The sequence below is a fragment of the Cebus imitator genome, unplaced genomic scaffold, assembly GCF_001604975.1.
Source record: "Cebus imitator isolate Cc_AM_T3 unplaced genomic scaffold, Cebus_imitator-1.0 Scaffold191, whole genome shotgun sequence".
Classification (NCBI taxonomy): domain Eukaryota; kingdom Metazoa; phylum Chordata; class Mammalia; order Primates; family Cebidae; genus Cebus; species Cebus imitator.
The window spans coordinates 459,462-470,108 of NW_016107506.1; positions in this window are offsets into that span (position 1 = coordinate 459,462).

Sequence of the window (10,647 nt, forward strand, 5' to 3'; positions counted from 1 at the left end):
TTTTTGTATTTTTAGTAGAGACGGGGTTTCACCATGTTGACCAGGATGGTCTCGGTCTCTTGACCTCGTGATCCACCCGCCTCGGCCTCCCAAAGTGCTGGGATTACAGGTGCTGCAGCTTTCTTTTCTGAAGGGTGGGGAGGTTTCTAATTGGGCTAGCTGGCAACAAATGGCACATTTTGGTGGTGTCTTCCACTCATACATTAAAAGAAGACACAGGAGTTAACCAAGTAATTGTTCAGGAGTAGGCACCCTGATGCCACCATTCTGTGGTATTGAATAAACTCAATGTAGTGAAGCTTAAAAAAAAAAGTCTGAATCTCTTTAGATTGTCTGGTTTCCAGCACATGCAGTATTCTTTCCATTTTCCCTTCATTAATTGAACCAGGCAGAATATGAGTTCTGATCTTTACGTGCCCTGTCCTTCTTCTTCTCATTTAACAGCCCTTTTACTTAAGACTTCCTTTTCCCCTAGTTTATGAGAGTGGATCTGATGATGCAAAATTAGAGATCTTTGCACACTGAGCCTTAATAAAGTTCAAAGTGTGATTATTGAAGTAGCTGTGTATCTTGGATTTGGATTCAGAGAAACAGAGCTTGAATGACAAAGATGGAAATAGATAGAAAAAGATTCCTCTTGTTAAAGTAAATTAATTAGTTGGATTTATATGAGGAGACAGAAGGGAAGAAGTCAGGCTGTGTCCCATATTAATAACTCACTTGGGAGAAGCCAGATTGGATTGAAAGCAAAAGACAAAGAAGGAGGGGGCTATTTTGCTACCTTATAAGAGAAGACGACTTGGTTTTCCTGTCTTCGCACTCTATAACCCGTACATACATAAACACACATCCTCATTCCTGACATGAAAATGATGTCATCTTTCTTTTTGACTCACCAACCAGACTACATTAATCCCCTGCAGCGTGAGGGCCAGCAGGAGGCTGCTTAAGGGACTTCAGGCCTGTGAATAAATGATGACCCAGTGGTTAGGGGCGGCAGCCTAGATACATTCAGGATGCATTAAAGCAATTAGCTGGAAGAGGAGTGAGAGCACAATTTCCAATCCCCAAGAAGGACCAGACCATGCTTGGAACAGGGTGAGGAACTCTACAGCCTACAGCTGGTAAGAGCCACTTAGCAAAATGGCTGCACATGAAAGGAGCTTACAGTCTCAGCCCCTTGGCCTTGTTTGATACTAGTGCCATTAAGGGGGCATTTCAGGATCATGGGAGCCATGAAACTGATTACTTTTGCAAATAGCTGTATTAGAACCAGCCTTGTCAGAGAAGTTTCCAAATCATGGTATGTAGACTGGTGTCCCACTGATTGAGTCTGGCTCATGGTTGCTTTTTGCTTGGTCAGACCATAAACATTGGGCCAATATTTAAAAAATTAAGAGACGTCACAAAAATATGAATTTCTAGATTATCTTAAAAATCCAGTCCTGCCTGACACCAATCTGCTGGAGCTGAGTCCTAGTTTTTCTCTTGAACTGGCCATATGCTCTCCAGTTGGTTCTCATCCCATTACCTTACTCCCATCCCACTTCACTCATTTACTTGACTCATTTACATCTAGCTAGGCTTCTGTAGGCACCTGAGTTTGTGACCTCTGCTTTAAATGGCTTCTGAGTTAGATTCAATCAGAAATATAAGGCTGCCTTCTAGAACTGCCAAGCACATTTTGTGCATGGATATGTCTCAGTCCCTGCATCCGAAAGGTTTGCCATTGGCCTTGCATGGGGGCCTGCTGCAAACGTGGCCACAACTCTTTGTGAGCCTGCCACCCTCACAAATGCAGAGATGCAGGACTGGTATGTATACACTCCACTATTTCAACCTGGTCAGGGGATGATGGCCATGGAATAGTTATTAGAACAAAGGGGTATTCTGTACATGAATTTCCATCCAGTAGATTGGGGCAGTGTTGATGCCCACCAGAATAGGAACAGCCAAGAATGTCACAAGCTAAATAAAATGCCAGCCAAAGCAGCCTGAGATCCAGAAACTGCTTGGCATATTTTGTGATACTCACTTCACAGTGGGATGAGATGTGAGAAATAGCCTCTAACATATAAGAACAACCTAGCCAAGGTCCACAGTTCTGATTTCTCTTAATAGGCACTAGAATCTTTCTATGATGTTCCCTGCCTATCTAAATCAATAGAGCTTTGTCTCTTTTTTTTCCTGTTCAGATGAATTTCCAATTGGAAATGTCATTTAAAGACAAAGAAAGAGCTCTGATGACTTAAGGAAACCAAATCACGCCTCTTCTATGAAACTGCCTCCTCCTTCCTGCCCTCCTCCAAGCCCTTAGATGCTTTTCTCACTTCTTGCTTTTAATCTCTCCTTTCCTCCAGCCCAGTCACTTAGCCCAAGTGGGATGGAAGTGCTAAGTGGCTGCTCCCTCCCTCCTCTCAGGCTGTGCCACATTTGGGTGCTCCTAAAAGGCATCTCCCAGGCTGCTTTTGGCACCAGAGCCCTATGTCCACAATCCCTTTGCTTAAAACTAAAAGACAAAGCATGTGTTTAAAAGATGGCTGAGAAACATGTGTGACTACTCTCCCCCCAAAGAGACTATAACAGACCGCAGTAAAAAGTACCTGGTACAGGGTCAGAAAATGAATAATTCAAACTTTCCTCACATGCTGAATTAACCTTGACTTATTTCATGCCTCCCCGCCCCCATCACACCAACTTTGCTTCTCTCTGGGCTGGAGTGGGCTGGAGTCATTCAGGTGTGCATTTTAATCCCTCCTGGAAACTTCTTTTGCTCTATTTGAATCACAGAAAGTGAGAGCGATTAAGTGTGAGCTCACTGCCTTGCAGTAGGGGCTGTTGTGGAAGCCCACAGTGACCGGTGCTTGGGGCTTTAGCCACACCCATGTAAAGTGACCACAGATGTCCTTCCGCTAATACTGCCAGCCAGAGGCTAAGGCAACTTGGGATTTAGGACATGTCCGTCTTTTCCTTTTCACAACACTCATTTTTCTTTAAAAAGTCTTTTTCCTGTTTCCTTACATGACCCCCAATGATAAAAACTACCTCCTTCCCTGCACTAAGAAAATAAAAACTCTTTTCTGACCCAGCTCTTGGAAGGCAGGCAGAGTGGGCACTCATCTGTTTTAAAGTTGCCTCATATTCTGCAGTACAATTACAGAATGTGGCGGTATCGTTTTCCATTTATGTTAGGCACAAAGCCATCTAGGGACGCAAGGTCTATGAAATAGGAAAGCCCAATTTGCACCCACAGTGTATTCATAGGGTCTTCCCCCTGACCCACTTGGCAGGGAGAGTAGAAGCTGGTCAGGAGACACATGTACAGGATCAGCTGACAGGGAGATATGAACACGCCTGAGTACATAGTGTGGTTTCCTTGTTTAGCTACATAATAAATACTGTGTGTCTTAAAGGCAATGTCTTTAAAAGAGGAAGATGCACTCGGAGGTGAAAGGAAGTCTGGGTTTTGCCTTAAGAAGCTTGTTCTTATTGGTAGGGCAAGGCTCATTTCTGTAAGAATGCTGTCAGCACTGTCCTATAGAACTTTCTGCAATGATGGAAATGGTCTATCTCTGTGTTGTCCAATATGATAGTCACTAGTCACATGTGGCCATTGAATGCTTGACTTTTAACTACATGACTGAGAATCTGCATGTTAAATTTTATTTAATTTTAATTTTAGTGATCACATGTGCAAGACAAGATGACCAGACAGATCCTATTCTCTGCTTCCTTTGTTTGTGTGCTTGTTTGCTTGTTTGTTTAGAGCCAGCCCTAATTATGTCTATTCCCAAATACTCCCACCAGAAATTCTTTCAGCATTATCAACAAGGAAGAAGGAAGGGAGCAGCCTCCTGGATTGGATTCAGCTTCCTATAGATGCTAGGCCTGGCAAAAGTGCTTCCACATTTCAAACTCATGTATCTGTGGTTGAATCCTTACAACTCTGTTCTATATGACACTTTGTCCTCATTTTATAGCTGAGGAATCTGGAGGTGAAAATTTTGGTGAGTAGCTTAAGCAGAAATGGAATTTGAGTCTTTGTCTCCAGTCATATAATCTTTCCATTACAAAGAAGTGGTGTTATTTCCAATGCTATCCCCATTTCACAGAGAGGGAAAACAAGTTACTAATTACAGAATAAAGTCCAGGGAGAAGTGTAGGCACAGAAGTGTGTGGTCTTTGTGGCTACGCATATCTTTCAGATTCAAGTGTATGTTGAAAGTGCTCAATGAAGGAGTGTCTAACCAACTTTCACTTCTTGGTGTCCAAGATGTGGCAGGCAGGTCTGAAATGACCAATTCAAAGTCTCTCTTGTTGCTACTGAAAAATGTTTAAGACCTGCAAGGAGGAGGAAGCCTCTATTAGGCAAAAGCCTTGCCCAGAGCAAAGAATCTGGAGCTGCTTCGAAAGTGAAACTTCCTTAGTGTTGGAAAAAGCACGCTTCATTCGAAATCACTCAGTGTCTGGACTCAGAGAAAGTGGGAGAGTTACCAGGGCTCCAGTACGTCTGGCACCTCTAGCCACAGTACTAACCAGGAGGGTGATGAGGAGAAAGGTTTTCTCTGCTGGTAGCCATTTGTGCAAGAAGTTTCCTAGAAGGTGATGTTGATTGTAATTAGAGCCTCCTATCTGAGTGGGGCGGGGGGGTGGGGGGGCGGTTGTCTCAAATCCCAGTCCCACAAATGCAGCTGGTGGCTGGGAAGCTGCCGCCTGGCATTCTCTCCAGAGAGAGTCTCAGCTGCTCTTGCTGTCTAGAATGATCACTTGGTGTAGCTTCCCAGGGTATGGGGTGGGGGGAGGGGGAAGATGGCAGCTCAGCCATGACGCGGAAGGGAACAGTGACCGTCATGCAGGCAGCTTTTCACAGCGTGTGTCTGCCCCTGCCCAGGCAGCAGACTTCAGTTCCTCCCTGGTCCCTTGCTGGCTGTTCACTTTCTACACCAATGAGCTCTGAGGTGACAAGTTCAATTCCCAGCTCTGTCAAACCTGCATTTTCTTCCCTGACCTACTTTCTCCACTCTGCAGTGTTGGAACAATGCCTCGTTCTGTTCCCTGTTTAGACCCATCTTTGCTTGCGCTGGTGCAGAAGCCCAGGCCTTTGCCAGGCTTTTTGCCTTGAATCCCTGACAAGTGTTGATGGGAAAAGAAAAAAAAAAAAGAGAAGGGGAAAAAAATCCTCGCTATAAAACAGTCCAGCTCTCCCACAGATGCCCAGACTCCGGAGGGAGTGAAAACTTCTCAGAAGTAAGGAAAGAAATCAAAGGGTTGTGCTTATTTACTCATCACCTCTCTCCTCTCCCCAGCCCCCCAGTCACAGTCAGAAGAAACTAAGGCAATGCCAAGAACACCCCGACCCTATGAGCTTCAAAGAAACTGCTGCTGCAGTTCCCAGTTCTAACTGAGGCACCTCCAAGACCACTCTCATCCAAACTCTCAAAACACTTCCCTTGGGTGAGCTGTTCCTTGAAAGGAACAGGGCTGGCCCTTCACAAAGGCTCCCAGGAGACTTCTACCCTCTATGGGTCTGGTAGCACCAAGGGATTTCTCATGCTGTGACCACAGACATTACCAAGAGAGTTGAAGGACCAAGTAGCCAGTGAATTGGCACACGAAGATTCTTTGTGATCTGTAAAGAAAGTGTAAAATCTCCAACAAACTGTAGGATAACGTGACATAGGAAGAGGTGGATGGTACAGAACAACAGTAAAATAATAGCCAGCCTTTATTGACTGGTTGCTTTATGCCACTACTGCTCTGTGTTTTTACATGTACAAAATGTGTATTTGTCATAAGACCCTTTAAGACAGGCACTACTGTCACTCCCATTTTATAGATGATGAAGCCCAGGACAGTGCAAGGCTAATCAGTGGCCCTGAACCCACAAAGTCTCCCCAGAGCCTGCACGTGTTACCCTCAGCTCGCTCGCCCTCTGCTCCATCTTACTCTCCAAGAGCGGTTTGGCAGGCTGTGTCCTCCACAGCACGCCAGCAGCCCCCTCCTCCCTCTCCAGCAAACCCCAGCCAAGATCACTCTGGCCCTATTCCTCCACATGAACCTGAAACAACAGCCTCCTCCAGAACATCCTCCCTACTTCAGTTACTCCATTAGTTTCCTAAGCTAATGTGAGCAAACATATCTCAAATAACCCCCATGGACAGCTGCCCATGCTGGGCAGAGATAGGGCCTTCCCTGAGATCACCCCCTCCTAGACCTTCCTAGTCTGGGGTGCGCACATAGTCTGTGCAGGGAGGTGTTAAGAAGAAATCTGCAGGGGGACAGCGGCGGATGATTTTCCTCTTGGATAAAAGGAAAGAGCGTTACAAGGAATATGTTTTTTGCATCCTCTTTCCTGCTTGCCCACTGCCACGTGAAGACACAGAGTTGAAGCATCTATCTCGAAATTATGAAGGAAATCACCTCTGAGATATTAAGGATAAAAATGTGAAAAGTTCCAGAAACTTGATGTCATCGAGCTGCTCCACCAACAGCTAACTTCCAGACTTACTGTTAGATTTTTAAAAAATCAGCTCATATGAGCAGTATACTACCAGTTAGGATTTTCTGTTACTTGCAGCCCAAAGCACCTGATAGTTACCCTAAAAGCAGGCCCCCAGAAAGGGTGTAAAATGACTTCTTCTTCTCAGTGTTGCCCTGCCTACCCCACCTCTACACACCTGACTTACTTATCTCCTGCTCCTCTCCCCAGATGCTCCAGGAAAGACCAACCGGGCGTTATCTTGCCTCATCTCCAGGCCCCTGCAATCACTCCTCCTTCTGCTGGAAAACTCCTCCCCAGTCTTCCCATGGCTGCTTTCTTCTCTCCACTGACTTCATCTTGTCAAAGAGAAGTCCCCTCAGCACCCAACTTTGAGTAACCACCCAGCAACACTGTCCTAAACACAATTTCCTTCATAGAAATTATCACTCTATATAAATATCTTAATTATTTGTTTAATGTCTCCACATTTGACAGTTTGTTTGTCTTATCTAGAACAATACTTGGCTCATAGGAAATGTCTAGACATTGATGGGCACCAGAATACCCTGCAGTGTTATTTTAGGAGTTTCAGTGGGTCCTCCTCCTGCTGTTTTTCCACCTGCTACTTCTTCTCTTCCTTTTCTCCTCCTCTTTTCTCTTCTTCCTTTCCTCCTTCATTTCTTCTTCTGTCCACTCCTCCTTCAAATCTGACCAGTGCCCTTTGTGCCTCCATTGATGCTGTAGATGACCTATGTCTCACGTTAATCTTTCTAAATTGTTAGAATCACAGTGCAAATGCAAAAGCTGAAATCGCAATTTGATCATCTCTAGTAAGGCTTGATGTTTAGGTATCATTGTAAATCGCGATGCTGTGATGGAATGATAATGTGAGTCTGTTTCTGAGCTTCTTGTGTTTGTTTCACTATATCGCTATGGTGGTTTTTAGTCTTTCAGACATTTTAACCTATGCTTAATTATGCTCATTCCCAGAAGCTTCTTAAAAGAAAATGGTACAATTTCTAAAAAATCAAATAAATAATAAACATGAGGTCTGCTAGGACTTGATAGGAGCCTATCTGAGCAGTTGAAGGAATGACTGCCATCAGAGAGCCTGAGAAGAAGGGTTTTAGAGAATCACTGCCTTTCCTTCCAGCATTCACAGCCACTCAAGACAAATCTCTGAACCCTAGGAAGATAGAGTCTTTGCCAACCCTGTGCCCTAGCTTCTCCTCTCAAATTGGAATTGAATCTGCTCAGCTGGATTGTTTTTCATTACCAGTTTACCAAGAAGGATAACTGTGATTCATCTTTCTTCCAAAGGAGGCAACATGGAGTCCATCCAGGAGCTTTGGGGAAAGGGACAAAGAGGCTGTCCTGCTACTCTGTACTAACAGCAAGGAACAGTGTAAGGTTGGGACATCTTATGTCCCTTTCTAGGGCACCTGGAACTCTTTCAACTTGTGAATAGACATCTGCTGATTTTGCCTATCTGGAACCCAGTCACTCCCTGGCACACTTTGAATCTTCCCTTATGGTGAGCAGTCAAAGGGACCATCAGTTAAGGCTCCTCACTCTTATCTAGCCAAGAGGTTGGAATGAGGTCCAAGCTGGGTCAATCAGATTTGCATAGGAATTTTAACCTTGAACAAGGAAAGGAGAGAAATTGATGGTGACATGAAACACTGGTACTTCCCTAAAAAAACTGTCCATTACTTCCTCCTGCTTAAATTCTCTGGTTCCAGTACTTTCTGATACTTGATTTTCAGCATTGGCTTTTGCTAAATGGCTACTACATATCCTTCAATTAATTCCTCTTTTCCCTTGTGAGCTGCCAGAGTAAAATATGTAACTTTCGACAAAAGGATCCTAAATTATAGACTTTTTAAGCAATGCAGTCCAGAGTTTGACACCTGCTCCCACCACTGAGGCCTCAGTATGTGTTTATCTTATATGTCCTTGACTAACTCTGGTATTAGCGTAAATAATGCCCAAATAATTATCTCTCCTCCCCACCCCAAAAGAATCTGAGTCACTTCTCCCTCTGATCTGCCATATAATTCTCAAGTAGGCAACACAAATGGCAGTTGCAAAGGCTAAGGGGAAAAGGGTGTTAAAAAAAATCTTATCTGTCTTAAAAGTCATGAATGAAATAAAGGAAACTGTGTTCATAGCACCTGACTCACATGATTACTGTGGGTGAGCCATCAATATGTAGATAGAAAGAAAATAATTGGCATAAGCTCCTTGAAATTTCTGCCTACAGCCTCCCCAAGGAGGCCTTGGGGAGATTCAGATAGCATTTGAACAGCCAGAGTTTAGTAATAAGAACTGACATTCTAGTATGTAGTACAAAAGACACTTCCCTTCCGGAACCATGAAAAGTACTTTAATCAGCCAAAACGTTGCTACTGTAAAAAAAAAAAAAAAAAAATAGGAGGGGATAAAAGCCCCCTCATTTATTGTTTCTCCACCACTGCTAGGCCCAACTCCTACTAAATGGACGAGCCCCTTTGGCATCATCTATGCCTACCTCATTAATGCCATTTGCTCACTGCTATGCCAGAAAACCCAGCTGATTCACAGGAAACCCTGAGCTGAAGGTTGCCTGGGTTTCGAGTTGCTTATGCACACAATTCACACTCCATGTGTTAGAAGCCCCCTCTGTTCTGCAAATCACTCAGTGAGCCTGAAAAGTGGGAAACGGCTTTGTACTCTCTCTCTCTGGCTCCTCCCTGAGCAGTCAAACCCCAGGGTGCCCCCGGAATATTTGATTCCTTATAACTCAAAACAACCATCACAAAGAAGGAGAAAAGGTTAAATCCCCAAGCGAGGCACCCAGAATGAACAGCCTGAGAGATTGGAAAAGGTAAGCTGAGAAAATACTCAGATTCCTCTAGCAAAAGCTAAAGCTAAAACAAGGCTTGTTTCATGCCCAAGGCAGGAAGTTAAAGATTGAGCCAGTTCCATTCTGAGAGGTTCATTGGAGGGTGAGGTCTCCTTCTCCATTCGCACCCCCTCTGTCGTCCTCTCTGGTATCCAGTCTTCCTCCTGGCATGCTGTTTTTCTTTGTCCCCTTCCTTCTAGCTGAAGCAAATACTCTGTTACTAATAATCATGGTTACCCATGTCATTAACAGACAATATTTTCAAGGCAATAATCATAGAATATCTAAGTGAGGCATGAGATTCTGAGGACTTTGGATATATATGCAGATTGCTTTGTAGAAATAGCCAAACACATCCTTTAATGTGTGTGCAGAATCTAAGAACTAAAATGTGAAATCACACCCCTTTCCTGAGGGAATCCTGCATTGACTTACTGTTTCGTGTGGGTTATAAAGACCTAGTCCCCTTGCCCTGATTCAGGACATCTCTGAAAATCCATTCCAGCTCCAGAGTGCCCCCTGTAAGACATGGGGAAAAAAAACAAAACAAACAAAAAATGCCATGCTGTGTTGCAGTCCAACATCTCCCTCCGCTCAGTACTGCTTTACTTACTCCCTCAGCAATGTTGACCCAATAAACTTATTGCGTTAATTTTAAAAAAAAGAAACTAGAAAAGACTGAAGAGGTCTTAAAACCCAACCCCCTACCCAGTCTACCCAGTAGGACTCAATTCTGTGCTATCCTAGAGATAATCAAATGGACTTCCCTTTAACCTTCCAAGTGTTTGAGGTTCCCACATTCTTACGAAGAATTGAAGAAAAGAAAATGTTCCTTGGGGTAAGCAAATCTCTGACATCAGAGATGTTTGACACCATGGAATTCTATAAAATGATGAACTATGGGCCAGAAAGAAAGAACAGCTTCTTGACCAAAGGGTGCTACATAAAATTATTAAAATGTGATGGTCAGCCAGGTGAGATGTCTCATGCCTGTAATCCCAGCACTTTGGGGGGCTGAGTTGGGCAGATCACATGAGGCCAGGAGTTCAAGACCAGCCTGGCTAACATAATGAAACCTCATCTCTACCAAAAAATACAAAAAATTAATTAGCTGGGGACAGTGTGGTGGTGCATGCCTGTAATCCTAGCTACTCAGGAGGCTGAGGCATGAAAATAACTTGAACCTGGGAGGCGGAGGTTGCAGTGAGTCAAGATTGCGCCACTGCACTCCAGTGTGGCTGACAGAATGAAACCCTGTCTCGGAAGGAAGGAAGGAAGGAAG